General features: G+C 42.2%; 1 protein-coding gene across 3 annotated transcripts in view; it reads right to left on the bottom strand.

Annotated features, from left to right (window-relative positions):
• Positions 1-19268, bottom strand: part of SETBP1 (SET binding protein 1) — a 370870-nt gene that overhangs the window by 85099 nt on the left and 266503 nt on the right. The window lies entirely within an intron of this gene.

Below are 19268 nucleotides of genomic sequence, written 5' to 3'. Positions count from 1 at the left end.
AAATCAACATATCAGGGTAATTCAAAGGCTGGTGCCTGGAAGGCAGCATTTTATTCACAATCCAATTCATCTATCAAGCAGCATTTCCCCACTTGTGGGGCCTCCTTCTACAGAATGGTTTGGGACATTTGCCAGCTACAGCCAGTTTTTCTGGCTGGTGCTCATTCCTGATTGAACACTGGCCAGAGTTTCTAACCAAACTCAGATTAAGCTTATCTGCTGTCCCTCCCTTCTTTGCTCCTTTTTTCCCCTCCCTTTCTCTTTCCCCAGAATATCAGCCATGTACATACACTTCCTCTATTTCTTTTCCTATATCCAACCAAAACAGACCAGAACACGTCCAAAAGATATTTCTGTGGGCTCTTTCTATCTGGGATCTGAAAGAACATGACAGGCACCTTCTTTTCTTTTCTAGTACCTCCTTGAAGGAGCAATTTTAGAACCATTTCACTTGATGATTACAGGACATTTTCAATGTCCTGAGTTGGCCCCACAGTGAAGGTGAAGGAATCATTTCAGGGTCTGAGATAGGAGAAGTCTCAGAGATAATAAGAGTTGCCTGTAGTAGTGATTTACTACAGATTAGAAACCCTCATTCATTCTGTAAACACATCAGCCCTTTTAATCCTGACAGGAAGTTCTCGCATAAACACTATTTACCCCCATTTTACAGACAAAAAAACTGAGGCTCGGAGAGGTTAAATTTTATGGTAGCTATCAGAGGTAGTTAAGTTAGAGAGCTGGGAGTCAATTCTGTAAATTGAGGTTGCAGATATGTCTGAATCCAAAGGCCATATTTTCTATTTCAACCTCAGAGTCCACGAGCTCCAGAATAAAACAGCAACAACAAATACAGAGGTACTTTTTGAGCACCTGCTATGTGGTCGGCTCTGTTTTAAGCATCTTACACGAGGTCACTCCCTTCACCCTCATAGTACATCTCTGATGCACTGTATCCACATATTGCAGATGTAAGAGACAGACAGGACATGAACTACAGAGGAGTGTGCAATCGCCTGGACTACTCAGCTGGTAAGCGACAGAGCTGGGGCCCCTGACATCTACTTATCATAATGGTGATGGATCATTTCCCTACTTATCCTGAACAGTACACCTTAGCCCTGAGGACATATACCTCTCTCACCATCCTTTGTCCACACACACACACACACGTGATGGCTCACTAGTGTTCTGGATGCATTCTGGTGCCCAGATGAGGCATAGAGGGGCAGGTAAAGGCCAGATTGCTTCTCTGCAGTCTGGCTTTCTGGAGTTTACACCAGATCACTAACATTTTTTTCAATACTGGCTTTTGTGTGTGTGTGGTTTAATTATTTACTCACTCAGGTTCATTTGCTTTGGAGCTTCTTGAATGTCAGAGCTTCAGATCTCAAATGCGAGCCAAGCTTTGGCCTTTGCAACAACCCAAGGTTAATGCAGACTGCAAACAAGGGACCTCCCAACCCACTGTGGTGTGGTCTGCTGTTCCCTGCACCTGCTTCCTGCTCCAGTGCACTTCCTGGGTTTGTGTGAAAGGAGCCTTGATGCTCCCAGGAGCGGTGGTGTATATGCATGTGTGAATATATATACATAATGCCTGCTCTTCCCCTAAAGCTGGACTCACTGCTGACTGGTACGCACACCCAGTCTACTGAAGGTGGCAGCAGGGACTTGGGCAAATAATTCCTCAAGGTAGTGGGAAAGTGGAAAAAGCTCGGGCTTGGCATCAGTAGACCTGTGTTCCAGTCCCAGCTTGGTCACTACTGCTTGACCTCAGCCAGGACCCTTGACCCTCTGAGCCTTGGTTCTGCATTTTTAATTTTAGGGGATTAAACTAGATTCATATTTTCCAAACTATTTCTTCAGAATGTTAGTGTCCCTTGATATATGAGTGGGTGGATTTGGAAAAATAGGAGTTGTACCATCAGATACAATGGGAAAAAGTGACTTTTCTTCTATGGATGGATTCACATTGCCCATAAGTATGTTAAAAGTGATGAGATGTTATGTTGTAGATAATTATATATTTTTGTCTATTTTGAAATTTAATAAACATATTTGATAATCAAACTTTTTTTTTACAGAATACTTATGGCTATTTCTTGGGGTGCTGGCCAATGCCAAGAACTAGTTTTAGGATATCAAGCAGTCTCAAGCACATATTCCACATGCAAACTTTAGTAACAATAAATAGTTAATGCATTTGTCAAATGATTGGATAGCTAACATGAGGAAAAACTGTAAATGGTATTTAAAAGTGAGTTTATTTTTGTGCAAGGCAATCAATTGGCAAGATAGAACTGAATCTAAAATCCATCTCTATGGTAAATGGTAAATGAATGGTCCCCACAGGTGAAGTGGTGACAGGTTCTTTATGATAGATTTATTTTTAGTACAGGAGGTCTCTCAGGCTCAGAGAAATTCTAATATTTGAAAGGAAGAGAGCTTCTTTCTTTGGATCTGAAGACTTCCAATCCTATTTATGTACCCCTTACTGATTTTAATACACCTTATGACACTGATAACAGAGCTACACACACTGACGTTAATAAATAGGTATTGGTCAAATCAGATTTCCACAAGTGCATTCGTGAGGTATATGTGCTCACGAGGGGCAAAAAGAGAGAATGTAATTTTTAAGGAGAGCCACTCACAGGCTAATTTAGCCTTTTGACTTCGGTATCTTTTATTGCTTTCTTTTTTCTCCACATAGCATAGTTTATATTGAAATGGAAAATGAAATTTATAAAAGGTCTGTGTTATTTAGATGAAACTGATCTACTCTTGACTCATCTTGCTCCTACCTGTGATGGTTTTGATTTTACATTTTATTTTATTTTAAAAAGATAAGGTACTACCCTTCTCCTTTTCTATGTATTTGTTGTTTGGTTGCGTTTTGTTTAACCAGACTTTGGTAGATCTAATCACTTCACCTGAGCTGGGCTCACGAGGTCACATCAGTCACTCAGAGCAGTGTACCAGATCTGAATCAGTGGAGAATCTCTCTGGGTCTTATTTTAAAACCTTAAAGCCTTTTATGTAGCGAAAGCACCATGGTATGCAAGGTGAAGAAATCTAGACACCTCTTTCTTCCTCCCTTTCTCTCTACACTTCTGGAGTCCTATAGTCCTTGACCACAGATAGGTTGAAAAGCCTGTTCTAAAGTATGACTCTGAGAATATCAATCACCTCACCCTCTACCCCCTGCCAACTTAAAACCTTTGGTGGTACCCTAAAGTGCAGGGCCAACAGTCCAAAGCCCTCTGCCTGGTGGAGCAGCGCCTCCTCTTTGTCTGCCTCTCCATATCACTCCTGGCCCTCCCTCACCTCTCACCCCAGCAGCCTGCTGTCCCTAACAAGGCAGGCTGTGTGACGAATCCAGTCCTTATCTCACTGCTGCCAATGCTTGCATCTGCTCTTCCTCTCTCTCCAGCCACCAGACCCTCAACGCTTCATTCAAATGCCACCTTTTCTGCCCTCCAGGGAGTACCGGCGACTGTCTTCATTTGCCCCCACTGAACCCTGGGCACAAACTATCTCAGCACCAAAAATATCCCAATACCCTTCTCAGTCTCCTTGCGCATCTCTCTCTTGGGATAGAGACCCTTGAGGAGCAGTGACTGGGTCATATGAGTCTTTGTGTATTAAGAGTCTCTGAAACAAAGTAGGTAGATGCTTAATACACTTGTTTAAAAACAATCACATTTATTTGGAATTATAGCAACAGTATATAATCTATGATTGAAAACCAACTGGAATCATTGTATACAAAATATGAAATAAAGGTCGACATACCATAAGTGCCTAATACATGCTTAATAATAACAATAATTATAACCACCAATATTTATTGCATTTTTTCCTATGAGTCAGACACTATGGTATGACTTTATAAGTAGACATACCCTATGAGGTGGAATCTATTATTATCCCTGTTTGAACTTGAGAAATCAGAGGCAGAGTTCTCTCTTTGGCCAGCCTCTTTCTTTTCCCAGTTCCTTCCAGTGATTGCTCATTGCTCTAAATCAGAAGGTGCCTGTCACTTTTTGGCCTGAGTTCCTAAGCAAATCTGCTGGGCCTGTTCCCTGAGGACATAATATGAGTTCTTAGCATATGGGGCTGTGATGATCAGGGAAAGGGCACAAATGTACTTTGCAAACTGTGAGTCACTGTTCCAAGGTGCAAAATAACCAGATGTGGAGAATTAGGATTCTCTGACTCAAGGCATCAGCATATTCAGGGCATCTGCCCGCCTATCTGAACCCAAATGGACACTATTTGGGACTCCTCCAGGTACAGCTACCCCCGAGGCCACACACATCTGCCTGCCGCAATGATGAGGAAGGGAGCATTGTGTAGGCAGAATCGGGAGGCCTGCTGTAAACAGAAGATGAGGAAGTGCAAGGTGGCGATGGGGTTACCTTCAGAGCAATTTCATTTCTAACAATCAGGAGGATGTTATGAGGGGTTGGGTAAGACTTCCTCTGGGCACAGAGCTATTAAATCACAGCTTCCCAGAGTAGGGACTTGGTGTAGGAGGGACAAATGGGATTTCACAAGTGAAGTCAAACGAGCTAAGTATGCCTGCTTTTCTTGGGACTGTCTCTCCAGCAGGTAGCCAGCAGAAACGATGCCAAGGGGCCCAACCTGAAGTCCATACTTTATTTGAATAAAAGAGTCTCTACATGCTGAGATTTATAACTTCACAGGAAAGGTTTGGGAGGCGGGAAAAGCTTAAAAGAACATTCTGTGTAGCGTTCTGATACTGCCAACAGTTTGCGGGTTGGACAGGGCCCTGCGTTCCTAAAGATTAGACATAACTGAGGGTTTCTTCTTCTTCTCATTTAATAGCAAGGAAATACAAATCCTCCCCTCATGTCAGAGTCTCAAATCTTCAGACTTTTTGTACAATTTTCCCCATTCAGGAGTAGCATTTAGCTGAAGGGAAATCAGAAAAACTGTAGCTTTTTTTTTTTCTCTTGAAACCAAAAGAATTTAAAGATATCAAGTTTAGCTTTCTAATTTAATTTCTGAACTTTCTTTTTTTTTTTTTTAATGAGAGAAAGAATTTTAGTGGATATAAGGAGAAAGCACACGTTTTTGTGATTACTAGAATTTTGGTGGTTGGTATTTTATGAAAATGCCACAGAGCTGTACTATGAGGAACAGTAAGCATTCATAACAACCCCCCCCCACACACACACACATACACTCCTGACCTCCGCCAAAGAGAAATGTCAGCAAGAAATCCAAGCAAGAGAGTTATTTTCCTTTTCACATGGAATAAAACACAGATTCTGAACTGTGAAAAGAAATTAAGAGTGAGAAATAGTTTGATTTAATACATGTTCTGAGCTACCTCCTCCTAGCAGGCAAGCTATGCCTGGATTACAAACTGAGGTTTTGGTTGCTGGTTAGCCCACCAAGGCACCCTCAAAGTGCAAGTCATTATAACTCAATCGTTCAGGCAGGGATTAGCGGGAGAGCCATCGTTTCCCGCTTATGAAGAAAGGGTTTGTTAAGCTATTCAGACATATCACAGAATTGCAAGATGGCCTGGAACTACTTAAATGATCAAGGTCAGTCATATCATGGCCGGACTAATCTGCAGAAGACACAGTGATTGTCATGACATTTCTTTGATCCTGGACGTCCTCTCTTGCTGGTGGCACCTAATTGAAAACTAGCACAAGACAAGAAGCTCTCTGATAAGACCACACCTACCCAGGCAGGCCTCTTCCCTAGCCCTCCACAAGGACGAGCAATCAAATCAAGCTGACCGTGCCTCATTGGTCATGTTTGGTCTCTCTAAATGGATCACATTGTTCTTTAATTATTTTATTTCTTTTTTTTCTCTTCCACATCAACCAGTTGACTATAAACTTTACAAATACAGGAGCCTTGTGGCACCTGAGTGGCTCAGTCCATTGACTCTTGATTTCAGCTAAAGTCATGATCCCAGGGTCATGGGACCCAGCCCTGTGTCGGGCTCCATGCTGAACATGGAGCCCACTTGGGATTCTCTCTCTCTCTCTCTCTCTCTCTCTCTCTCTCTCTCCCCCTCTGTCCCTCTCCCCTGCTCGCATGCTCAATCTCTCTCTCAAATTAAAAAACAAACAAACAAATACAGGAGCCTTATCTTATTCATTCTTATATTCGCAAAAGTTTTAAAATACATATGTAATGACTGAATGCAATATTTTTTTGAAGAATACTACATATATATTTGTATTTCCCCCTAAGCTGTTCCTCTCTGTTCCCCATCTATCTAAATCCAGCCAATTCTTCCAGGCCCCAGTATGACAACACCTCTTTCATGAAGCATTGCATGTGCTATTGCAGACTAAAAATGAATGGTCTCCCTTCTGAGTTCTTTACCATTCAGTTTAGCAATATGAGGTTTGATAACTGACTTTATAAAAATCGTGTTTCTAAATTTATCCATGAGATAAACCTTTATCAGATCATAAGGAGAAATATACAAAGAACCCAGGTGGTCAGTCATGAAGCAAATGTCAGTATCTTCCCCTCTGAAGGGTGTCCTGGGAGAAAGAAAGAGCATGTGAAGTCAGAAGGCATGGGAGCATGTGGTGCCTGTGTCCAGGGAAAGGCAGGAGGGCATAAGGGGAGAGCCATGCCCAGGGGTCAGAGAGATGAGGAAGAAGGGAAAGGCAGAGGGATTGGACCCTCTGCTGATGGACAAGCCACATAAAAAGCATAAGGGAGGTGGGTAGCTTCCAGAAGCAAAGATCAGCCCCTGGAACAGCCAGCAGGGGCCATAGTCCTAAAAGCACAAGGAACTGAATGGATCAGCAACCTGAATGAGATGGCAGTTGGTCCTACTCCAGAACCTTCAGTAAGGAACAGAGCCCTGCCCACACCTTGATTTCAGCTCAGTAAGACTCTAAGCAGAGGACCCAGCTGAGTCCCTGGACCAACAGCCTACAGAAACTGTGAAATAATAAATCTGTGTTGTTTCGAGCTGCTCAATTTGTGATAAATTGTTACAGCAACAATAGAAGACGAATACAAATCTCACTCTCTCTCACTGCATTTTTATGTCTGGGGTTAGTGGATAAATTGGTCTACAAAACAGGTGCTACTGAATGGCACTAACAAACTCTCACTGTGACAGACCAAATGCCAGAGGATTGAAATTGCCACCCCTTTCAAGAGAACTTTGGGTGAAATGTGTATTTTGTTACTTATTCACCATAACTGTATAATCCTGACACCTTATCTTTGTCATCAAATACAACTGTCGTCCAGCTGATGTCTGCCCCTCTGTGTGTGTATGTGTATTCGGAGAGGGATTTAACTGATCCCAGTAAGAGCATAATTGGGAGGGAAAGCCTGCTGTTTAAAGAAGACTTCTATAGCAATCTGCTGGCTTGTATTTTCTGTGCTTGAATATATTATCCAAAGTGGAAGTGAAAGGAAATGAACATTATTAACAATCATGTAGTAAGCAGTGTGCTGGATGCTCCTGTGTATATTCTGCTTTTATTTAGTTCTCAAAAAACTCTGCCAGGTAGGTATTAATAGCCTCATTTTTCAGATGAGGAAAAGGAAGATCAAAAATGCTAAGTTGCCCAAGGTCACACTACCAGTAAGTGGGGGATTTAGCATCCAAATCTACATCTGAGAGCCTTTAACTCCTGAGAGTTGTTTCCTTTTTTTTTTCTTTTTTTTCTTTTTTTTTGGCTCTACTAGGCTGCCTTAGAAGCTGCTGCATTCATTCTTAAGCTGGTGCTCCTCAAAGCGTGTGCCAGGAGCCTGTGGAGGTCTGCAAGATCAAGCTAGCCAATTGGTCCCTTAGTAAGATCTATGCATGCTCAGTACTATCTGAATGCCGTATAAGCTACAAACAGACAAGATGGCATGATCCTGATCCCTGGCCCCCAACTCAAATTTTCTTTGGGTGAGTCAAGACATCCTTACCTAAAATAAAGGTAAATAATACAAGGCCATATATAAATAAGTGAAATGAAACTGAAGACTTTAGGATTGGTTATATTAGAGAAGAAGGAGACGCCAGAATGGCTAAGAAAATGACTCAGTAAGATCAGAAGCCAGAGAGAAAAGAAGAGGATGTTCTGTGGAAAGGAGACAACGTGGTGGTTGGAGACTCAGAAGAAGGGCTAATTATGGTATTTTCTGTAGGATAAGGAGGAGATTTAGCAGAACTCACAGCAAGGGAATAAGCTGAAAATGATCAGGAGTCAAGGTGAGGCTGGGACAGTAGATAATGGAGGCTCTTTAAAGCCAGATAAAGAATTTTGGATTTCATGCAATAAGATTTTATATTTCTACACCTGGCATCAATTATTCATTTACCTATGGTTGCCTTCCCAGATATTTCATGAGAAACGATTCCTTTCTTCTTTTTCTATTTCAATAATGAATATATTTACTTAGAGCTGTAAGGGGAGGGTAGATGAAATTAGAGTTTTTCTCTGAGTTGATTATTGCCAAAAGGATCAACAAAATGAAAAATGAAGTAGAGGAAAAGTGCTAGAGACCAAAATGGTGCAACTGGCCAGAGGCCAGTGGAAAGCCAGCCCATATGAGTGAAGCATTTCTGGGGTCTGAGTGACTTCCCTGTGCAGGTGGCAAGACGTGCTATGCTGGTGGACTTCCTGGAAGGAGTCATGGCTTAGAGTCCTCACCAGAAGAAGATGAAGAAGAAACCCAGAAACAAGATTATCCTCTCTAAGACCACTGGGACAGTTTCCACTATTATAATTATTATCAACTGGATAATAATTGTGTCCTATAATTAATCGCTGGCTCCTTCCCATTAAATGCTCTCAGTATAAGTGACAGCAACACTGACCAATAAGAGCAGCTCTAGTTGGAGTTGTTCTGTGTGTGTCTGTGTGTAAAGTGGGCATGGTATTTGTAACCCACCCCGACTGGTAGCAGTCCTTGTTGTGGTGTGGAGTCGCGGATCTCAAGCTTTGGAAAAGTTACTGCATCCCTCCCCCTTGTCAGATTCCAATCTGAAAAGAAACACTCAAAACTCAGTGATTCTTAGGAAAACATTTTGGCAAGCATCTTCAGCCATGACTAATGTGTCCCTTCCTGGTTGTTGTCCTAGCACTTGGATTCTTGTGGAGATATTAAATAGGATAGTGTGGAAATATGGATGGTTTTCATGCCCAATTGCTGCTGCATTTATTTAAAAAAAATATATATATATATGTGTGTGTATATATATATATATATATATATATATATATATATATATATAGTCTTTGGGCAATGATGTAGAATGCAGAAGGAAAAGTTATCGTGGTCAATTCTGGGAAAGGTACTTGAGAGAAAGTTGAAACAATCAGGCAACCAAAGTGGTGGTGGGGACAATGGAGAAAAAGGAGGGACACTGGGGGAGGGGAGTATGGGTTGGCTTTCTCTAGCTTCTCCTGAGGAGGGATGGAAAGGGAGGGGGGCAGAAAGACCCTAGCTGGCACCTGTGCATTTACATTATCATAATGCTTATTTAGTGAGATTATAAGTGACTTTTTTCATACATGGTTTCCTAAATTTTCGAAATTTTCTACACTAATAGGTATTTGTTTTTAGTTAATGAAAGACACAATAAATGTTTCTCCAAATGCTCATTTGCTTTATGCTATGGGTGGGGAATCCATTTTTATCGTTGTTGTTGTTGGGGTCTCAGAGAGAAAAATAACATCTAGTGTTAAAAGGGTTTGTTGTTTGTAGAAGTCATACTGACACAGAATCCTAGGACTATGACACCTCCATTGAAGGATGACAAGGTGTCCCCTACATACTTACAGTCATAACATCACCCAGTACTAACTATGTCTTATACATTTTAGCTACTTGATACTTTTCAATGGTGTAATTAGAGTAGATAAGTATAAACATAACTAACAGTACAAAAAGTATATCCTATACAAGAACGCTTCTGGCCTCCTGGTCTTGCTTGGAATATAAGACATGACAAATTGTTTTGGAACAATGGTTCTTTCAGCCCACACCCCAAGTTCTCATGGACATTGAAAAGGGGATGATTAGTCTCCTAACTTAACAATTCTCCAAATTTTTGAGATACAGCCCAATCCCACTGTTTCCTTAAGGCCTTGTTCCACTCTGTTTTCATTTTTAGCATATATCACTCTCAAGATGAAAGTTTCTGTGTGTTTGCTAGGAGATGTATAAAGTCCCTCAAACTGTGTAACACTTTTCCTCAAAACCACAAAGTTTTAATATTAGTTTTAGTGTTTTGTAGTTTAGTGAATAATCACAAAACACTCCTTTGTGATTTTCAGGATATTCATGCTCCATTTGGGGAATCTATTCCCCAGTCTCTACACAGAGAATCAGCCTTACACCGTGTGCCTGGCTGAACCTGTGTCCAAAGAGCTTCTTCTATATAAAAAACTAATTTTAACCAACACCAAATCGCTAGTGCTTTATTCTGGGCTCCACCATTTAACCCACTGGCAACGGTTCTTTAAGGATAACTTAGAAGCTGAGTCATATTATTGACCTTGTCAACGACATAGAAAATCTAGTGGAAAAGGGAGTTGATAAGAAAAATCAGGAAACCTGGGAGCCAGCACTTTTTCTGTGCAAAACCGGTTCGGTGACTTTGGACAAAGACTTTTAACCCTCTGGGTTTTGATTTCCTTGCCTGTCAAGTGAGAGAGCAACATCTATCTGCAAACCTCAGTGGATTCTGGAGATCAAATAAAAGTAAGGAAATGCACTTTGAAGAGCATAGCACCCTGTTCAGATGTAAGGGTGACTGGGATGCAGCCTCGGGGAAAGCTTTTCATCTCTGTGTGTCCTTAGATCCTCCATCAATGAGGGGAGCCCTGTCTCCACATGGACTTGCTGCCCACCTTCCCAGGCTCCCTAACCCCTTCACAGAAGAGTGCAAACACCACAGCAGAGGCTGCCTGAGGGATGTGCTACCGATCCTCTCTTAATGCCTCTGACTTGCTCTGAATCCTTATGTAATGGGGCAAACACCAATACCAACTTGCTTTTACAACATGCAGGTTATTACTCTGAAAGTTACTTTATGGGTCCTTTCTTCCTGTAGAATGGGTTTTTATTTCTAGTCATTAAATGTATAGACTCTCACTATTGTGTCTAATTGCTTTGCATATGTGTATATATCCATCTCTTGTCTCCCGGTAGCTTTACAAAGTCTTTGAGGATAGGCATGTTTCCTGGCACTTGATCACTTTACCTGGCACCCAGCACCAAGCTAGCACCAAGCTCAAAACCCTTCATGCCCAGCACCCTTTAATGTCAGTGTGTCCTCCTCAGTGCATCCTCCAGGATGCAGTTTCACATCCTCTGCATGGCAGCTTTGCCTCTTAAAAACCTTTCCCACCCAGCTGCAGACTTCAATCAGCCAGGTGCCTTCCTGTACCCCCCACATATGCCCAACTGCACATCTTTACCACGTGTGGCCACACTCATCCACTACACTTCCACTCTCCAAGGCTTGGCTCTAGGATTTTGTCTTTTGAATACTATTATATTTCCTGATCCTGGATCCCTATGGCCCCCACTGTTGGCCACTGAGCATGGATTAAATTTGGTCTGCATTTATTCCCTGGTTGCTTTATGTATGCTAACTTAGCCTCCCTTCAGTATAGTATAAGGAACTTGAAGTAGGATCCCTTCCTTGCTTTTTTTTCTTCTGGTCTCTCTAACTGCCCCTGGCACTGTGATATATATTAAGTAACTAAAGAGCTCTTGATCATTTTTGTGAATATAGGGTCTTTACGAGCCAGCATATATACTTCATTCGGCAAAGTAGTGAAGACCTCTGGAAGAGCAACGATTGGGCTTTAGTCTATAATACTTTGCATATAGTAAATGTTCAATAAAAGATGCATTTGTCAGAACTTGTGACAGCCAGGACTGATCTTCCATATGTTCTCAGGAGCACAGCCAACACCCATGGTACCACAGAGAGGAATTTTCAAATAGATATTACCATGATCAAAAATTAAGTGCTCAAGTGTCTGTGGGGCAGGGAAGGGGGAGCTGGCCTAGACTCTTACCTCTTTTCAAATACTATAACCTTTATCTTTTCTATACATGGATTTCATGGAAAGGCAGAATGGCACAGCATAAAAGGTTCTCGCATTGTTTTTATGCCCCCAGACGTGGGGACATTAGGCTTAAGACGTACTAAGATTGGGTGCATCACCTCCCATCAAAGGCTGATAAGAAATAAAATCTCCTTAGAAGCTGGAGCATGGCTAGAACCACTTTCACTGTCTGCACCTACAGCCCCCATTTTCTCATTGTCCACTTGATTCTTTAACTTCTTATCATTTGTATTTGGTACATGGCCCACCAAGCCGTAACCATATGAGGCACTAATTACATAATATTTAAAATTTCTGTTGCTTCAGGACCACTGATATGTTCATACATATTCTCATCTCCCATGAACTCTCTGAAGCTTCTGGTCCTAAGGGCCACCCCATTCTTCTTAAATGCATTCTTCTTTGACTCCTTGGTTTCCCTCCAACATTTCTAGCATTTCTTCTCTGCATCTTTCCTGATTCCCTCTTATTCTGCTTCTCTCTTTAAGGTGAGCCACAGGGTCCTCTCTTCCACCCTCTTTTCTTTATTCTCTGTAATTCTCTCTCTTGCTCTGCACAGCACTATTGACTTCTGCCTTAGCAACTCAATTTCTTGCACACCGACCAGATTCTTTCTTTGATTTCTGTAATTCTGTTCATATGCTACCACTCTTCCAGTTGTTTGGAGCCAACATATTGGAATCATCTTTGACTTTAGCTAGAGAAGAAAAGAGATGAATTAAGAATGACTCACCTGAGTAATGATATTTTTATGCTACTTATAATGTGGGCGCTAGGGTAGGGAAGGAAAGCAGGGTGGTGGGTACAACCCAAATAAGACATGGATAATTAGCATATCGTACGGAAAGACCAAAGATGGAGCAGGTTGGCTCAACCCAGACTAGTGGGAAAGAGTGTTCAGGAAAGAAAGACAAAGTATAATTTGGTCATTTCATGACTTTTGCCTATTTAAAAAATGACTTCCCACTGCCTACTTCATTAAGCACAAGCTTCACAGTGTAGGGAAAAAAAACCCTAACCCATGAGGACAACAGTCTTTTCTGGCCTTATCTGTCATGATCCCCAACTGCAGATCCTATCCTCAACAAAACTGGAGTAAACACCATTTCTCAAATGTTTCTTGGGTACTTCCACCTAAATACCTTTGTTTACATGGCTTCCTTTCCACATTGTGCTTGCTTCACCCCCTCACCTCCACCTCCCTTCAGTCCTCTACTATTTCCACTCTCCAAAGCTTCTTCCATCCATCAAGACCCATCTTAAATAGCAACTACTGCAAAGAAGCATTTCTGATTCCACTGCTGTACTTGTACTGAAAACATGGAGGTGGCTTACCCTCATTTGGGCAGCCCCAGAGCTTCCTCTGTGGCTTCTGATGGCGCTTATAGCCTGCCTTGTAAGATCAGCTTCATCCAGTTTCCTCCTCTGCATTAACAGGAGAGACTTCTGGATTGTGATTCTTTGAGGGCATAAGCATCCAGTTTATTAATCCTTGAATTCCTCCCCCAGGACTGCACCAAACGTGTGTATGTATATGTGTGTGTGTGTGTGTGTGTGTGTGTGTACCAGCCACCAAAGAAATCCTTTTTTACATTTTCGCTTGTCGTTATCACCCCCTTGAATTCAGCCAATTTGTACTAAGTGTTATACTGACACGAGCCTATGCCACAATCCAAGCAAGTATTCAGTCTCATTACCTTTTCGTTTATAGAGTGAAAGAGATGGGTTTCTGGAAAGTCTTTCTGAAGGCACCATCCTCATCTCTGCCCCAGTGACACACCAGTCTTTGGCAAGCATGCTTTATTGATTTCTCTAGCCAAGAAGGGCTCCATGTTGTATCAAAGCCAAGTCTGTTGAAACTGTAAGCTCTCTGCACCCACACCTGAATCTGCATAATTCTCCAAAGCCACAAGGTATAAATAAAAACTTCCAACAGGACAGGGGAGCGTTTGCCAACTGTGGGAAGATAAATGGCCTGGGGACTTCTTGCTCCAAAGGCAGAATGGCTTGATTTCTGATTTTAATGTGGAAAAAGAGATGCTGGGAATCTAAGATTTTTTTCTTTCGTTGCCAGAAAGTTATGGGTCACAACATTTAATTTGATTAATTCCTGGTTTCCAAGAGAAAACCTTAGGAGGAACCTTGGGAGGCCCAATAAAATAAGTATGTGCAATTGTTAAGACAGGAAAGGAAAAAAAATGACTTCCATCAGAGCCCACAAAGATTGTTTCCAGTCCCAAACATGGGTCCCCCGAGACAGCCTGGAAACCAAATTATTGTCAAATAGATGCTTACCTTTTACAACAGCTCACAGCAAAAGAAAACATATAGCTTAACATCACTCCCACAACTCACCTTTCTAGTTTTTTTTTCTTTTATTCCCTCTCCCTCTCCCTCTCCCTCTCCCTCTCCCTCTCCCTCTCCCTCTCCCTCTCCCTCTCCCTCTCCCTCTCCCTCTCCCTCTCCCTCTCCCTCTCCCTCTCCCTCTCCCTCTCCCTCTCCCTCTCCCTCTCCCTCTCCCTCTCCCTCTCCCTCTCCCTCTCCCTCTCCCTCTCCCTCTCCCTCTCCCTCTCCCTCTCCCTCTCCCTCTCCCTCTCCCTCTCCCTCTCCCTCTCCCTCTCCCTCTCCCTGATGTTAAGCTTCTGGGTTTGAGCTCTTCTGCCAATTAGGTATGTATCACTGGGTGAGTCACTTGACCTTATTAAGCCTCAATGTACTCATCAGCAAAATGAGGTGTTTATACTACATTGTTAAGATTCTTTTACTTCTGAGTCTAAATACAAATGCAAACATGCTCTGTCTGTTCCCAGGCAATGGGTCACACAAGTGCTCTAATCTTTTTTCGAAGGTGATGACTGTGGGTTCAGCACAGAAAAGGAATGAGCTAACTTGTTGGTGGGGGGTCAGGTATGGAGAGTTCCACCTTTTTGAAAAGTGAAATCAAATGGCTAGAGGAAGTGGCTGGAGCCAAAGATGAATGGTGGTGAGTCCTATAATTTAATACACAGACCAGAGGGATCTGTTTGGAAATTTCATTGCACAGCTAGTTAATTGGCCAAGTTGGCCAATAACTTGAGCACTTTCTTCCTAACTATCCAACCTGTATGTTTGTGCACATGCATGTGCATATATGTTTGGATTCAAACTGCACTGTATAAATTTGAGACTTTTAGAATCTGAGACTATGAGATCTGGTCAGAACTTTTCCTACCACAGTCCCACTTGGGAAAACAGAGTGAAAAAGATGAAGAGGTCTTTCAGCTGAATAGTGGAGGAGACAAGACTGGGCCAGGTGCTCATAATCCTGTTAAACCACACAGCAGCCATTAGCTAATTAATCTTTCATTTCCTCCCACAGGATGACCCAGAATTCAACCTGGATTAAGATTAAACAGACTGCACTTCATCATCTTTTTATTTTTCACTTTCTTTTTTCCTGGTCTTAACTTTTTCTCCCATGAGACCTCTTCTTCCCTCTATTCTATTTGTAGAAAACATTCCTCACACATAGTTCTTTTATATAGTTTTCATGACATTTCATCAATGTGGCTAATTTCCTCATCTGGATGCCTGATTGGAGGAGGGTTTTGTATTATTCTTGGCTTGGGCATCTATTTCTGAAGTTCCCAGCATAATATTAGGTCAAAATATGCAAAAATTGTTTCTAAGTGGTATGAATGGGGAGAACATCACTCACACTACAGACCTCTTCCACCACCTAAGGAGAAGTTGGCTTTGAGAGCATGTGGCGTCCTTCTGACTATGTGTTATCAAACTTGGACAGGATTGCTCTTCTAGGAATCTGCAGCATGTCAGTGCACTAAAGATGGTGATGCCTGGTGGGAGAAAGGTGCACATGAGGGCCCATCAGGCTCCTTCCAGCTTTGGGTATCTGTGGATGGCACCTTCCCACTGCTTATCCATTATTTGGTCCCAGACAAGCATTTTTATAAATGGAGATTTAGCAGATGGTATCCATTTAGAAAACAGATCAAAAGATCCACTGCCTTCTGAAACAAACAAACAAACAAACAAACAAACAAACAAAGCAGAAGGGGTAAAATAGAGAAAAATGGTAAAGAGTCCATGTGACTTCTAAGCTCCAGGTGTGTTGTAAGGGGGCTAACAAGACAATGCATCCATCTGCTGGGCCAAGGGGGTTGGAGAAAGAATGATTTTCCAAGCAGGAAAGAGGAAATGGAGTGTGCAGCTATTGCTATTGCTAAATGAAGTCTCTAATTTCTGTCTCCATAATGGTAATGACTTCCATTTATATGGTGTCTTCTAACAGCTCTGATCTCAGGGAATGCTCAAAGTCCTCTCTTGACTTAGCTCCTAAATCTGGCCCTCAACAGGCTAAAGAATGGCATCTATATTTATGTCATATCTATTTTAGAAAAGACTAGCTCATGTGAAATAGGACATTGGGATGCTAAGGGAATGAATCCAGAGTGGAGAAAGAAAAGGTAGAGGGAGAGAAATTGTGAGGAATACTGATACTTTTTTCCAAGCAGGACCCTCAGTATCATCCACAGAAGAGACACCTCGACTCAGGTAAAGTCTCTTAAAGGTTTTAATGCCTCCAGTAACCTCAGTCTCACTCCACCTGCCTTCCACCTTTTAATGGGACTTGGTGTTCCTTCAAGTGTGTCACATTAAGGTGAGCACTCTTCGGGGAGTCTTGACAAACTCTGACATTGAATTCCAAGTGCTGCTAAAGGCATTTTGTCCCTGATGCTTTTGGGGTTCAGAAATAGAGGGGACATTTGGAATACAGGTGAGATGAGGCCAAGGTTTGGAAGGGAGGGGAGTGATAGAGAATCTGATCTCCTCCAGTAACATATTCAACAAAATGTGTAGGGACAACAGACATAACTCATATAGATATAGAAACCACCAACAACTATGATTCACTAAAACGCTGAAGAAGAAAAAAATATAACACAGAGTAAGCACAAAGCAGTAGCAAAAATAACTCTGAGAACTGGATTGCAGTAGGAGCAGAGGTGGAAGCCTGTCCAGGTAGACATTTCCAGGCTAATGTCTAGAAAAGGTTGGGCCATTAGGGGTCCTTTTTCATTGGTTGGGAATTGAATACAGGGATGTGGTCTTTCCTTAATTACTCTCTTCTGTAATTATTACATAATCGCTGTGAAGATGCCTTAGGGAAAGGCATGTAATTGGGGGATGGATGGATATCTGAGAGGAAGGGCCATAGAGGAATACATGAGTACTGAGCTGAGGACCAGGACCTGTGTTCTAGACTTGGCTTAACTATTGGTGGCCTGTGTTCAAGCTGCAATGCGATGGCCAAAGCCCTGGGCTTAAAATCATAAATAATGGCTTTCTAAACCCGAGCAGGTCACTTGATCTCTGAACCTCAATGTATTTGTAAAATAGAAATGAAAATACCTCTCTTCTAAGATTGCAGGGTGTCATCAAGAAATGCATGCGAAATGGCTTTAAGAACTGAAACATGCTATATGAAAGAGGTCTGGCCCAACCCTGTCAGATACAGATGAGTAGACACTAACCCAAAGAAACAGAATGCCATGCCTAAGGTCCTACATCACAGAGTACCCAATTAATACCCAATTAGGTTGAACCCAGCTTTCTTTTATGACACTTGTCATAATGCTGGTTTCTTTTCACCTGATGTGGCAGAGTAAAGAATGAATAAGATAGGGAGAGGAAGGGGAATTTTGAAGAAAGTAATGCCATCATGTGAATGCAAACCCAGATAGAACTGTATGGCTAAGAGGGTGGGCACCTTCAGAGACACACAAGGATCAGAGATGGATCTCTATCTGGGAACCTTCATGAAGTCAACCAGCACCCGGAAATGTAGTCCAACCAGAGAAAAATCTTGGTATGACTGCTGAGAAATCTAATAAGCAATGATGGATAGAGATTTTAGCTTCTAAGATCTTGCTTCTCAGGTCTGTTAAGTTAGGATCCTTGCTTGTAGCTTCTTAGTAATCACATGGCAACATTACTGTTTTGCTAAATAATGCCAAGAAAATACAAAAATGAAGAAAACCCTGTGTCCATGGCTGGTGTTGGACCTGTGGATCAATTTCACCATATTGAAAGAGAGCAATAGTTTTTCTCATGTAAAAGTTTAATCTAGCAACTCCGTCCAGGTGGGCTTAATTTGAGCTTTGGGTAGAAAAAAAACAAATACTTTCAACAAAGTCTGATGATGAGAAACAGAGAAACTTAGATGAGAACATCCACTTTGGGCAATTTATCCACTTTGGGCAATTATGAAGTGTGGGCCATTTATCACCTTCAGTAGGAGACATGACTGCTAATTGGTCTCTTCATTAACCAAGGAGAACATCCACCACTACAGCAACTCACAAGCTAGTGGTAATTTGAGGCAATCTTTAAGTGGTTTCCAACTCATAATCATATTTCTTCTGAAGTCTGCTGGCCTAGAAAAATGACTCTAATTCCTCATGAATACACTGCCCTCACCTTCACTCATGATGGACTACCCAGGGGGGAAGAGGTACACATCACAAACAGAGGAGAAACACTACACCCAAACCTGAAATAAAGATGACTAGTCTTTTAAAAGCAGACTGTGGCCAGAGTGCTTGTACTACCAGGGGGTAGAGGGAGCATGAGAAATCCTTTCAGCTTCTGTAGCTCCTAGAAAAGGAGCTTCCGCTGTTTTCCTCGTAAACAACTGTTCTGTTCTGCAAGAGACTTACCACTTTCATGATGTCTGGACAGGGACAAAGGGATACTTACAACGAAGTATCAAGCTTCTGTGGCAAGGAAGGTCTGTGTGGGTGGGAACGTTAGCAAGGAAATTCTGCCAGCAACTGACAAGGAATGAGCTCTTTCTAACAGCAACCAGTACTTCAAGTTTAGCAATCAGTGGGCAAAATCCCACTCCCAGCAGACATGCCAAGAGATGCAGCAGTAAGTTCCCGTAGGGGCAGGAGGCTTGCAACACCTTTCAGCCAGGCTCCCTCCCCTTCATGCGGGGAAATGATGAGTGGGGTCTCCTCAGGGAAGCTTATCAAATGCCCATGGACAAAATGAGGACAAGACAGCCTGGAGCTATGGCTCCCTCATTAGGTACACTTGAGGATGCACAGGTGGGCAGCTTCCAATGGCTCTGCTGTAGACTTCTCACCTAGGCTGTGGGAC

This window comes from Panthera tigris, chromosome D3 (assembly GCF_018350195.1).
Source record: "Panthera tigris isolate Pti1 chromosome D3, P.tigris_Pti1_mat1.1, whole genome shotgun sequence".
Lineage (NCBI taxonomy): Eukaryota > Metazoa > Chordata > Mammalia > Carnivora > Felidae > Panthera > Panthera tigris.
The sequence above is the reverse complement of the archived record's forward strand: the minus strand, read 5'-3'. Positions and strand labels throughout refer to the sequence as shown.